This window comes from Euphorbia lathyris, chromosome 6, assembly GCF_963576675.1.
Source record: "Euphorbia lathyris chromosome 6, ddEupLath1.1, whole genome shotgun sequence".
NCBI classification, from domain to species: Eukaryota; Viridiplantae; Streptophyta; class Magnoliopsida; order Malpighiales; family Euphorbiaceae; genus Euphorbia; species Euphorbia lathyris.
In genome coordinates, this window is record NC_088915.1 from 31,718,726 (window position 1) to 31,732,589 (window position 13,864).

Here is a 13,864-nt window from a genome sequence, read left to right on the forward strand (position 1 = left end):
CTTACGTCATAACACATTTCCTGAACATGTGCCTTCGTCGGGACACCGAAAGGGACAAGGCGGGTCGCACATGTTCATTCATATGAGATGACTAAGTCGTCTTTAGTTCAAATTGTTTCGATGTTTTAGGGTAATTAGTATGTCGATTCACGAGTATATATTAACACATCGTCTCATTTTCTTTACCTACTTTAGGATTAGACACGTATCGTGACGGTTTGAAAACACGAATTGATTCATTTATCACATCAAAAATAGTAACGGGTAATCCTATGGAAACTTCTAAGGCTACTATATGCTGACACGGCTGACCGCGGGACCTCACAGGACCGCACAAATTCGCCCCTAACGAATGGATGGGGACCCTTTGGCGCCTTACTGTAAGGGGGAACTTACACTAGCCTCTTTCGAGCGACGAATGGACTCTCGCTAGAGGTTTCGCGGAAATTACCCAAAGGGTTTGCAATAATGCACATGAATGCATATGAAAAGAAGTAAAACGATCCGTCCCCGTTAAGGGCTTAATACACGCCTTCCGGAATCAAATTTCTCGCTTCCCCAACAGAGTCGCCACTTGTTAGACGAGGTGCCGCGGCCTAATCTCCCGGGCGGACCGGGGGGTGGACAACCTCATGGCGACGTAAGCGGTGATTGGCGCCGAAAGCAACCAATCGTGGAATCAAGCTGCTCGGCAGGACCGGAGCTCGGAGATATGGAAGAGTCGCCACCCACGAATGGGAAAATGAACACCGATCCCTTGCGGGAGACCGGTGTGGGTTCGGGAAACTTAGGTACGAGCCGAGAAGGCTAGCTCCTTTCCGGAGAAAGGCTACTAGGCACCCCGACATCGCCCGGTTATGAACCACCGGCCTCCTACTCAGCATGTTAGGCGATAACGGACTAATCGTATACTTCTTTAAGTTTAAAATTCATTTGAAACCTTTTCTTTCTTTTTTCAGAAACCGTTTTGAGCATATATTATTGGAAAGCCATATTAGTAAAGAATCACCCATTTATATTATACATACACAGAGAAGGGGGAAGAAAGAAGTGATTTATTTACAACTTTATTTAAATGTCATGCCGTGTGTTTATTCTAGACTAACTTATTTCCCCAAAACGAGTTTATTTACATGGTTCGCACCTTAATCACCGTTGGAACGATTTAGGTGCGTTTTAAAACCCCGATTAGTGAAGTTTACTCGAGTCACCGTTGGAGCGACTCAAGTGCTTTGGAAACGTTTGAGACAAAAACCTTTAGTTAAGAAAACGTTGTTAAACATACAAGTCAATTTTATTTTGTACAAATCCTTTAAGAAAATGATTCAAAAACTCTATTATTCACAAAGAAAGCGATTTTAATTACAATGTTCACTTAATCCGCCTTTGGAACGGATTAAGGTTTTAAAACGTGGTATTTTGGAAACGATTTGAAATATTAACAAAAAACAACTCCATTTATTTACATTAGGAACCTCTAAAAATTCATTAGTTTAAATAATCAAATTGAAAACTCTCTTTCTTTTGATTTATTTTCCCCTCTTATTTAATGGACTCTCTCTACCTATTATAATTACAATAATAAACCCATTTAAAGCAAGATTCATAATCAAATAAAGCACATTTGAAACATGGACCTATGAATGATCCAAAAGAATAAAGAAAGTAATTCTAGCATATATATATACATTTAAATCAAAAAGAGAATATGAAAATAAAAGTTAATAAAAGGAAACTATATAATACATATATGAAAATATTAGATAAAATACATTTATACTTTAAAGATGTGAAAATAGTAAATAAATCTCATAAATAAGAACCTAACATTTACCCAAAACAATTTCATTCAATAACCAATAAAATAACCCAAATATCCCAAAACTACATATATACATAACTATTATAGTTTTAAATATCAAAAAATAACATATACTAATATCTATTGATTATTTCCTAAAATGCCCAAGTAAATAATCTTCAAAATAGGATCTAATATAACTCAAATGAATAAAAGAATAAATATATACATATACTTATGTTTTAAAAATTAAATAAAGAATGATATACAAACATCCTAAATAATTATATACACTAAACATCTAAAATAGTTTGAAACACATATATTACATAACTATACATATATATATATTAAGGATTAAAAGCTTAGAAGTTGAGAAAAAGGGACTGAAATGGCATTTTTTGCGCTTTGGCAGATTTACCGACGAAAAATCCGTAGGTAAACAGTAATTAGTGACAGAAATGGCAAATTACAGCAGCACTCTAATTGTTTCCAGATTTATTCAAAAGCTTTAAATTAAATCTAATTCAATCGTTTTGGATTTCCGAACTACCAAAAATGGATCATAGTCAATAACGGAAGTTCCTAAAACGATGTTTTTATTTTAAAACATTATTTGGAAATTTCTTTTAAATTAGAAACTTATAATTTCAACGTTTTCGATACCCGAACTACCTTTTTATCGGATCACGGTTCGTATTGGGATATCAAAACGAGGTTTTCTATTTTAAAACAAAACCGAATTTTATTCAACACGAAACAAAAATTAAATAAATACGCTAATTAAATAAAACGTGATAAAATAAATAACTAATCAAATAAAGAAACTATCACATAAAAAAATAGAAGAAGAGAGTAAATAAAATAAAATAAAAGAGTCTAGTCCTCGGATAATACCTTAAATTCGGTATCTGACAGTCGAAGCCGATCGATTCCACGAGTCGCGATCTTCCTTTTTTATATTTTTTAGTAAAAGTTTAACTTTAGAAAACTCAGAATTTTTGAGAAAAAAAAATATTTTTCTCAAAAAAATTCACTTTCTCTCTCTAAAAATGTTTAGAGTGAGAAAGGCTCCAAGAAATCCCTCCTCCCTTTTGCATTGGGATCCGTGCCCCTTATATAGGGAAACGGGTCCCGGAAACTTTGGGCGACGCCCGAGCAAAATTGGGTACTCGCTCAACGGCCGCCGGGACGCGCCTCGCGCCGTCGGGCGTGCACGTCCCGCGGCCGTCGAACTCGCGTTCCGCGTCATCGGGCGTTCACGCGTCGTGACCACCGAACGTGTGTTCCCCGCTGCCGGTTGCACACGTCCCGTGGCCGACGAGCGCACGTCCCGTGCCGCCAAGCTCGTGCCTTTCTCGGACACCGAGCGCGTACTATTCATGGTTGGGTGCGTGCGTCCGACAGACGTCGAGCGCGTGCTTCGCGTCGTCGAGCGTGCGTCCAACTGTCGTCGAATGCGCGCCGGCCGCCGCTAAGCACTCGCACCGTGCCGTTAAGCATTCGCGAGCTATCCGATCAACAACAGCGACCGACTGTAACTTATTTATTTTATTATTTTTGAAACTTTCGGAATCAATCGCTTCAACCGTCTTGTTTTCAGGTTTTCGTCACAGGTCCTCCGACTCGGTGTCTACAGCTACCTTATTTGCGTTTCTATTAACATGAGAAATCTTAAGCATGAGGCACCTTTTAGCAATCCGACAACAGCTCCTAATAACTTCATCTTACTCTAAAACATCATCCGCATTAGTATAGAAAAAATAGACAACACGTTTAGCATCCATTTTCATTCTAGCATTCCTCAACTATCTCGCTTTAATTTACCCAAAGCTTCTTTAAAGCACACAACTTCTTCCATAATAGCCCACCAGCAACCGATAACAAAGATTTCCCGACAAGCAAACACCCATGCTATGTAACATCTAATCCCACCCATCGATTAACCACATCAATTATTGCGTCAATATTGACTTTGACACAACCCACCTTTGGAATTTTCACACCTCGTTGACACAGAAACATGTGTACCCTTATAACAAACAACAAATTACTAGCTATAGTGCTCCTACATAAAATCAAAATCTTAATGACAATTGTTGGAATAATCTTTCGATTCCAAACCCCGTTGTTGCGGTGACTCCAAATAATCCACAAGGCCATGCAAATATGTTATTTCCCCTGCCTTAAAAAGGAAGCATTAAACATATCACTAACCCATTGAGAAATCTAATCCACTTGGATCTCAATTAAGTCAATACCGTTGAAACACCTTTTCACATGATTTTGATTTGACAAAATTACTTAAGTTAATCCATGATTAAGAGGCAATTAAATTTAAGTGCTTTGATTTAATTGTACTAATGTGTTTGTTCAATATTGAGTATAATCATAAGTGAACAGAAATAAAAAGTACGACAGAATGAAGTCAGCATGAGGCACAGAAGCTGAGTAGAAAAGAACTCAGAAGAAAAGTCAGCTTCAGAACAAACGCTTGAAAATAAAGCTGACCAAGGAAGCTGAGTGGAACACAACTCAGCATCAAAGAAGAGAAGTCTTCCTCTAAACTAAAGCTTGCAGACGAAGCTGACCATGAAAGCTGAGTAGAATATGACTCAGTCTCGCCAGAGACAAAGAATAAAGGCAACGTCAATAAAGTCAACCTGAGTGCTCGTCAGGACAGCGCGAATGATCCGTTTACAAAAAGACAAGATCCGACAACTGTCTGCACCAATACAGAAGCTTTGGAATTATGCACGGAGACAGTTTCGAGATGCATGGGTCAACTGGCCGTTGGCTAAAAGACGAAACTAGCGCTAGAAGACGAACATGGTGGAAGAAGACAAACCTGATGCCTGCTAATTTCAGAAGACAGGATTGGCCTGCAAAGTCTGTATGCTGACCAGTGAATGACGCAAGGAGCCGTTTGAATTCAACGGATACTTCCAGATTCAAATGATTACCGCATCAGGAATTCACTATAAAAGGACAAGTGCTTCACTTGGATCCTTTGCCGAAATACAAAAAAGAAAAAGAGCATACATACAAAGCACATTCAAACAAGAAAGAAGATCTTACACCAAATTTCTATTTCTGTGTAAAAGCTAGATTGAATTTGTATTCATCTAAAGTGTTCTTCATCTAGAAAGAACAAGTTTGTATCAATTGTAAAAATTGAGAGAGTGGTGCTGAGTACTCGGTTTTAGTACTCAACGGTAGAGAAAATCTGAGTGTTTGGTTATAGCGCTCAGTAGGGGTTGAGTAGACGAACAGAGGAAGGTACTCTTGCATATTCAACTGCCTTGTAAACGGTTTGTGCTCTACCTTTAAAGAGCTCAGTATTGGATTGAAAAAGCCCGGAAGGACTCTAGGGACTGGACGTAGGCAGTGAGGCCGAACCAGGATAAATCTTGCTGAGTAATTTCTAACCCTTTCTCTCAATATATATGTATGTGCTGTTTGCTTAAATTACTCAGGATATAAATTGTATAAGCTGACTCTGAGTAATCTGAGTGCTGAGTTGGAAGCTGACCTTAAGTGTTAATTCCCAACTCACCTGTAAAATGGTTCTAGTCAGCCTCTGACTAAAGCTGTCTTATATCTCTCGGCTGTGCTGACCAAAACTGTGTTAAGTAATCTAAAGAATTGATTAAGTCAGGGTAATTAAGAGAAAAAGTTATATTAGTTCCTAACCCCCCCTTGGAACTAATCACACGGGACAAACAAGTGGAATCAGAGCCAAGTAGCTCACTACTCAAAGATATAACTATCTTGAGCCGATCCCTATAAAAGGCTGAGAACAGCACTCGTTTCCTTCCAGGAAATCAAACAACACAGATTCTCCCTGAGGGATTATCAATTAGTCGGCCTCCCTTGTTTTTCGGATCAAACTATACATTTTGGAAAAACAAGATGAAAAACTTTATTCAAGCTACAAACATGAGTGCATGGCTTGCAATAGTTCAAGGCCCATTTGTGCCTTACAAAATGGTTAACAACGAGAAGGTTGTTAAGAGTGAAACTAAATGGTCAGAAGATGACCTTAGAAAACTACAAAATAATGCTCCAGCTATCAATATGCTTCACTGTGCTTTAGATGCTGCAGAGTACAACAAAATTTTAGGTTGCGAGTCAGCACAGGAAATATGGAAAAAGCTGGAAGTGACCTATGAAGGTACAAACAAGGTCAAGGAATCAAAGGTGAACCAACATATGAGATTATACGAGCTGTTCGAGATGAATGACAATGAAGACATCTCTGAAATGAATGCAAGATTCACCAATATCATAAATGAGCTAAAAAGACTCGGGAAGAACTTCATAGAAGAAGAGCAGGTGAAGAAAATCTTCAGAAGTCTACCCAAGAGCTGGCAAACTAAGAAAACAGTTGTGGAGGAAGCTCAGGACCTGACCACATACAAATATGACGAGCTGATCGGATCTCTGCTGACCCATGAGATCTCAATGAAGAACTTTGAAGCTAAAGATAAGTCAGAGGACAAGAAACAAAAATCACTTATCATGAAAGCTGACTCATCAGATGATGGGGAAATGGCCATGTTCACAAGAAAAATGAAGAAGCTGTTCAGAAAGAATGATAAGAACAGCAAAAGGCCATTCAGAAGAAGCGATAAGTACAAAGCTGAGTCCAACGACAAATAAAAAAAGGACAGCTCCAAGCCTGTCACGTGCTTTGAATGCCACCAAACTGGGCACATTAAATCAAGTTGTCCAAATCTGAAGAAAGAAAAGAAAGGTAGAAGAAAAGCTATGGTGGCCACATGGAGTGACAGTGATGAGTCAATCTCATCAGAAGCTGATGCAAATGAGTCACCAAATATATGCTTCATGGCCGACGACGCTGCTGACCATTGCCGATCTGAGCAAGCTGACCTCTCAGGTGGATCTGACCAAGAGGAAGACTCCAATGAGGTAACATCTCTTCTTTTGCTCAGAAATGAAATGGTAAATGCCCTGAGTGATCTCTATGCACTGACCAAGAAGTGTAATAAGAAAATTAGAGCACTCAGCAGGCGGTGTGATGAGATTGAAGAGGTCAAACTAAGTGACCTCTGATATCTTCTCCAAGATAACACCAGGCAAGATGAAAATCTAAAAGTCATGCATGGTTTTGTCTCGGAAGTCCAAACTGAGTCAAAGAAACTGAGAAAGGACATCACAACTATACAGAACCAGCTGAGTACATCGGCCAAGAAAAGGTTCTATCCCAATGCTGAGGTTTAAGGTAATGGTCAGCATAGACAGTACACTCAGCAGAATAGTCAGTGTGACTGTTGTAGGAAAAGAGGGCACACCATTGATGTGTGTTGGTATACTTGGCAGAATGTCCAATGCGACTTCTGCGGAAAGAAAGGCCATACCACTAAGGTATGCTGGCATGCTCAGCACAATCGTGCTGACTAGAAAGAAAATCACCCTCAAAGGGTAACTGATAAGTGTCCAATTCAACGTTCAAATGTCCACTTTAATGCTAGGTTATTTAATTAATTTGGTGTTATTTTGGGTATTATTGCTTGTTTTGGTTTGATTTGCCTTCACAGGACTCAAATGATTAAAAGGAGCAGAATTGGACTTAATTGAAGAAACTTTGGACCAGAAAGGAATTTGGAGCTGAATAAAAGGAGCTGAAACGAGAATGGAGTTAGTCTTGCCCAAGACTAAGGACCTCCAAATCTGCTGATGTTCAGATTGACCAGGACTCTCCCTTATTCTATCAAGAATGAACCTGGACAGTTGGGAATGACTAAGCATGCACAAAATTAGGAGATATGATATGACAGATTGGAAAAGATATTGATTGTATTTTTAAAACAAAATTATCTTTTTGTTAGCTAATTTTTAGGAGAGGTTTTTCTCTACAAAAGCCTGATTTTACGTTCTTAGAAAGAGCTTCTTTTTAGGTTTTATTTTGCAGTATCATTTTTGTTCTCTTTTTGAAACAGAAACATGTGTTCTTCCATGGCTATTCGTAGCTAACTTCCAATTTCGGTTAAGGGTTAATTCAAAGGAGGTTTTTCTTCATTATCGTGAGACTGTTGTGCTTTAATTATTCTTATTATTCTACCGTTTATTTGTTCATTGTATTTAGGGATTTATTCTCGATTGATTATTCAATCTTCGAATGATAACTGCAGGTCGTTCTTTGAATTGGATTGTCATACGGCTGAATTGGTAAAGTTAGAGTTTTACCTAAATGAACCAATCATAGTAGCAATCGATAATATAAATTGAGTTACTTTTGTATTTGAAAGAATAGATTCAGATTTGACAACCTGAGATTGTCTTTCATGTGACATTAATACAAAATTAATTAGGTTTATTTGAGTCGAATGAACAAGTAATTTAGTTTCTGAATCGTCTACGCTGAGTGTCGGTTGGCTAAGGTCGGGTTCTTCTAATTCATCAGGCTGTCAATAAATTAAACCCTGACCGCTGAGGCAGGATTATTTATTGATTAGGAACTGATTATTCGCGCGTGCTTGACCAGTTTAATATTAAGGAAGAATACTCCAAACTGATCCGGTATGTGTATAAGAGTCTATTTTATCTGTCTGTGATCGATACTGAGTGAATTACCTACCTGCGAACCCCCTTGATCGGATTTCTCCAAACGTTGTTTACAAATCATATTTACTCTTGTTAATTTTATTTTATTTGAAATTCTCAATTGGTTAAATCTCACAAATCAAAACCCCCTGTTTATTTACTTTGTTTATTTATCAAGTCATTATTGTTTTGAGTCAGTAATATTCCCTTGGGTTCGACCTTTGCTTACCCTTGTTACAAATCGATAATTCGGTCAAGTAAAGTATTAATTATTTTTGGTGGATTCGACACCCACCAGTAACCTATTGTGACTTCTGTGGTAAAGCTGGCCACACCATGAATGTATGTCGTCACAAAATAAAATATGATACGCCACCTGTTTATGCTAACCAACGAGGACCCAAAAGGAATTGGGTACCTAAAGATGAATATTTTAAAATGCAGGTGAGCCTAAGGTGCGTGGAAAAGTCAAAGCTTTGGTATATTGACAGCGCATGCTCGAGGCATATGACCGGTGATGAAACTCAATTCATCACACTTGAGCGTAAACGAGGTGGAAGTGTAAGCTTCGGAGACAACAAGAAGTGTAAGATAGTAGGTTCAGGTACTATCGGAGGTAATCCTACTATTGAGTCTGTCTCCTTAGTCAGGGGTCTCAAATATAACCTATTGAGCGTGGCTCAGCTGTGTGACAGCGGAAGAAAAATTGTATTTGATGCCACTGAGTGTCGGATACTCGAGGGAAAAACAAACGATTTGATTTTAACTACCCCTCGTGTTGACAATGTGTACATGTTGAGTTTAGAAAAGAATTTTTCGAAAAACATATGCTTAGTGTCAAAGGAGGATAACTCCTGGCTATGGCATAGGAGACTTGGTCATATAAGCATGGACCTCCTTGCCAAATTAGCAAGAAAGCAATTAGTTGAGGGTTTGCCCAAACTTAGATTTGAGAAAGATCAATTATGTAATGCTTGTCAGCAAGGTAAACAAACCAAAAAGTCTTTTCAAAGTAAAAATATTGTCTCAACCAAGCGTCCATTGGAATTACTACACTTGGATCTTTTCGGACCTGTCCAACCACTCAGCTTGGGCGGTAAGAAATTTTCCTTGGTCATTGTGGATGATTTCTCTCGGTACACTTGGGTCCTCTTGCTGAGTAGCAAGGATGAAGCTTTTGAGACGTTCTCAATGCTGATCAGAAAAATTGAAAATGACAGAGATTTAAAATTAGCTCACATCCGTAGTGATAATGGCAGAGAATTAAAAAACCAACAGTTTGATGAATTCTGTGAAGTCAGCGGCATTGACCATAATTTTTCTGCTCCTAGAACTCCTCAACAAAATGGGGTTGTTGAAAGGAAAAACAGAACTCTAGTTGAAATAGCTAGGACAATGCTGAGTGAGAATAGGCTTCCAAAGTATTTCTAGGGAGAAGCTGTCAACACAGCATGCTATATACTCAATAGGGCTTTAGTTAGACCTATTCTTAAGAAAAACCCCTATGAACTTTGGAAAGGACGAAAGCCCAATATTGGATACTTTCGTGCTTTTGGTTGTAAATGCTTTATACTCAATACGAAAGACAACCTTGCCAAATTTGATTCTAAAGCTGATGAAGCGATCTTTCTAGGGTACTCAACTAACAGTAAAGCATATAGGGTGGTTAATAAACGAACTCAAGTCGTAGAAGAGTCTGTCCATATCAAGTTCGATGAAACTGACCCTGCAGGTAGGTCAAGTCAGTCTGGCGAAGATGACCCAAGCTCAGCTTCCGCTGACCAAAATGGAGCCGTTGAGTCATTACCACATGGGCTGACCAAAGGTAAAAACGAACCTGAAATTACCTTTGCTGGCCAATCTAAAACTGCAGAGATTGTTGAAACACCTGCTGCTGACAACTCAACATTACCCAAAGAAATTAAAATTCCAAGAGGACACTCGGATAAGTCCATTCTTGATGCTGCTGAGAACAACCTAATGACAAGGAATCAACTCAGGAGATACCTTAGCAATGTTGCGTTCGTCTCAGTCCATGAACCAAAGAATTTCACCGATGCTGAGCACGACGAATTCTAGATCAATGCTATGAAAGAAGAGCTTGATCAATTCAAGAGAAATGAGGTATGAGATTTAGTACCAAAACCTAGGAATCAAAAGACCATAGGAACTAAGTGGGTCTTTAGAAACAAACTAGATGAGCAAGGCAATGTAGTCAGGAACAAAGCCCGACTTGTAGCTAAAGGCTATAGTCAGTAAAAGGGCATTGACTATGGTGAGACCTTTGCTCCGTTGCTAGGTTAGAGGCTATATGTATATTATGTGCATATGCTAGTTTCATGAACTTCAAACTATATCAAATGGATGTCAAAAGTGCTTTTCTTAATGGATTTATAAACGAAGAGGTATATGTTAGTCAGCCTCCAGGGTTTGAAGATCCAAAATTTCCAAACCACATTTATAAACTCAAGAAGGCCCTGTACGACCTGAAACAAGCGCCATGTGCTTGGTATGAGAGGTTGACCAGTTTCCTGCTGACCAGGAACTATGTCAGAGGCAAAGCTGACACAACTTTGTTCATTAAGAAAAAGTGTAAAAATACCCTGCTGGCACAAATTTACGTAGATGACATAATCTTTGGTGCTACTGATGAATCTATGTGCAAAGAATTTAGGAAACAGATGCAAACTGAGTTCGAGATGTCAATGATGGGGGAACTCAACTTCTTCCTTGGACTACAAATAAAGCAAGGTAAGAATGGCATCTTCATCAGCCAGTCCAAGTATGCCAAAGAAATGTTAAAGAAATTCGATATGGAAGAATGTAAGCCCATATCTACCCCAATGGGTACTGACACTGTCCTTTGTGCTGACGAGAAAGGTAAGTCAGTAGACAGTAAGTTATATCGAGGTATGATTGGCTCTCTACTTTATCTTACTGCTAGTAGACCTTGTTGGTCCCTGATAATTAGTTCCAAGGGGGGGTTAGGAACTAATATAATTTTTTCTCGTTTTAACTGAGCTGACCAGAATTTATATTGGGAGTTTATTAACTCTGATTTTGGTCAGCTTGGTGAGATATATTTGAAGACAGCTTTAGTTAGGAGTTGACTAAGGTTGTTTTCACGTTAGTTGAGAATTGACACTCTTAAAGGTCAGCTTCTAACTCAGCACCACTTATTTACTCAAGGTCAGCTTAGTGAATTTATATGCTGAGTAAATTTAGCAAACAACATATGCAATATAAGAGAGAGTTCAGAAATTACTCAGTATCACTTATCCTGGTTCGGCCTCTCTGCCTACGTCCAGTCCCCAGAATCCTCCGGGCTTTTTGAATCCAATACTGAGCTCTTTAACGGTAAAGCACAAACCAATTACAAGGCAGTTGAATATGCAAGAGTACCTTCCTCGATTCGTCTACTCAACTCCTACTAAGTGCTACAGCCCAGCACCTAGATTTCTCTACTACTGAAATGCCAACAACCTAGCACTCAGCTTTACTCTCTCAATATCACTATTGATCACAGATTTGTTCCTTTTTGAACTAAAGAACACTTTAGATGATTACAACTCAATCTAGCATTTACACAAGAATAAAAACGTGGGTGTAAGATTCTTTTTGTATCTGAGTGCTTTTGAGACTTTCTCTCTTGTATTTTTCTGTTTGATAGATCAGTTCACTTTTTTGTTTGGGTTCTTCGATTGTCCTTATATAGGCTAAATCCTGTGGATTTGATCGTTGAAAATGTCTTGACCGTTGCAACCAAAACGGCTCTTTTGGGGAACATTTTCTGGAAATCTTCAGACTGCCCACCATTCCCTGCTTCTGTTTTTCTTCAGGCGTCAGGTTGTCTTTTAGCGTCTATTTTGTTTGTTTGTGACAGTTGTCTATTTCCAATAATCCAACGTCCCATGACTCTCGGAATCAGTCTTCTTAGGTATCTTCGAGGTTCCAATTATTGGTGCAGACGATTGGCAGACATTGTCTTTTGGTAAAACGGATCCTTCATGCTGTCCTGATGAATATTCAGCTTTGTTTGTTCATGTTTCATGCTGAGTTCCTCCAAGGTCAGCCTTGTTTTGTTTATCCATTACTGAAGAGGTCTTCAGCTTTAGTCAGCTTCGTTTTGCTTTCGAGCTTCAACTCCACTTTAGCTTCCATACTTTCATGCTGAGTTCTTTTCTACTCAGCTTCGCTTGTGCTGACTTTTGTCCTGTCTTTTACTTTACATATTTTTGCACTCAAGATTCAACAAACATATTAGTACAATTAAATCAAGGCATTTAAATTTAATTGTCTCTTAATCATGGATGATTTTGTCAAATCAAAATCTTGTGGAAAGGTGTTTCAACAAACTCCCCCATTTTGATGTTGGCAAAATACATAATTACGGAACTCAGTTTTAAGTTGCCCCATGATTGAAATTTCTGAATTGACTCCCCCGTAAGGGTTGCATTCATTTTATCTTAGGCCTTCTATGATTAGATTTGTTGCTTTTGATTATATTGGCTTAATTTTGGAAATATGTTGTTTCTTTGACTGGTTAGATCAGGAAAGGGACAAACTGATATTAGATAACTGTTAACAACACACAACAACCATAATTTCTGAACAACAGAACAAAAGCACACTATCCTAAACAGTGGATAATAAAAACAAAACATGATATGATATGGTGCCAAAATTCCCAAAATTCTAGACACAAACTCTAGACACAGACTGGCTAGATTTACTTCACTTCTTCTTCCTTAGAGCTGATGGGTCAACATGAGCAATGCCTTTGCCTTTGCTTCCAGACGCAGATGCAGACGCAGTTCCTTCTAAAGTCAGAGGTTGAGTGCCTCTCTGAGTTCCTCTTTTACTAGTCTCCCCCGTTTTGCCATCATCGGGTTGATAAAGGAAGGTTTTATTCCCGGCGGCAGAGCAGAGGTAATTGGAATATCGTTGAAGCCTTTTGGTGCTTTCTCCCAAACAGTCAATGATAGGAATGCTATCATCCTGAACATGTTTGGGGACTCTAAGAGAACTGCTTATCATGCTCAGGAGACATTCATGTGCCTTACTCAGACAAGAAATGGAGCTCGTGACCTGACTGTAGGATTGATGGAACAGCTTTAACAACGCAGAGTCATAGAACATTCGTTGTGCATTGTTGATCCTCATGGCTTTCATGATGGCTTGCGAGAAGCCCATTAGCTCTATGTTGGATACTGGATCAACGTCCATCTGTGCCCGATCAATGTTCAAGAGTCTTACTGTCTCACTCAGTTGATCAATCGTGCATTGAGAGGAAGAGGATACAAGGTCACGGGTACTTGTCAGCTCTGCTTGAATCTTAGTAAAACATTGTTGGAGCTCGGTGGTGGTGACAGATTCTGTATTGCTTGGTGGACTGGATTTAGTTAGCTCAGCATATAGCTTGGTGAAGCAATCATGCAACTCAGCAGATGTTGCAGATCCAGTGTGGGCAGTTGCTTTGGATGGGGACAGTTCCTC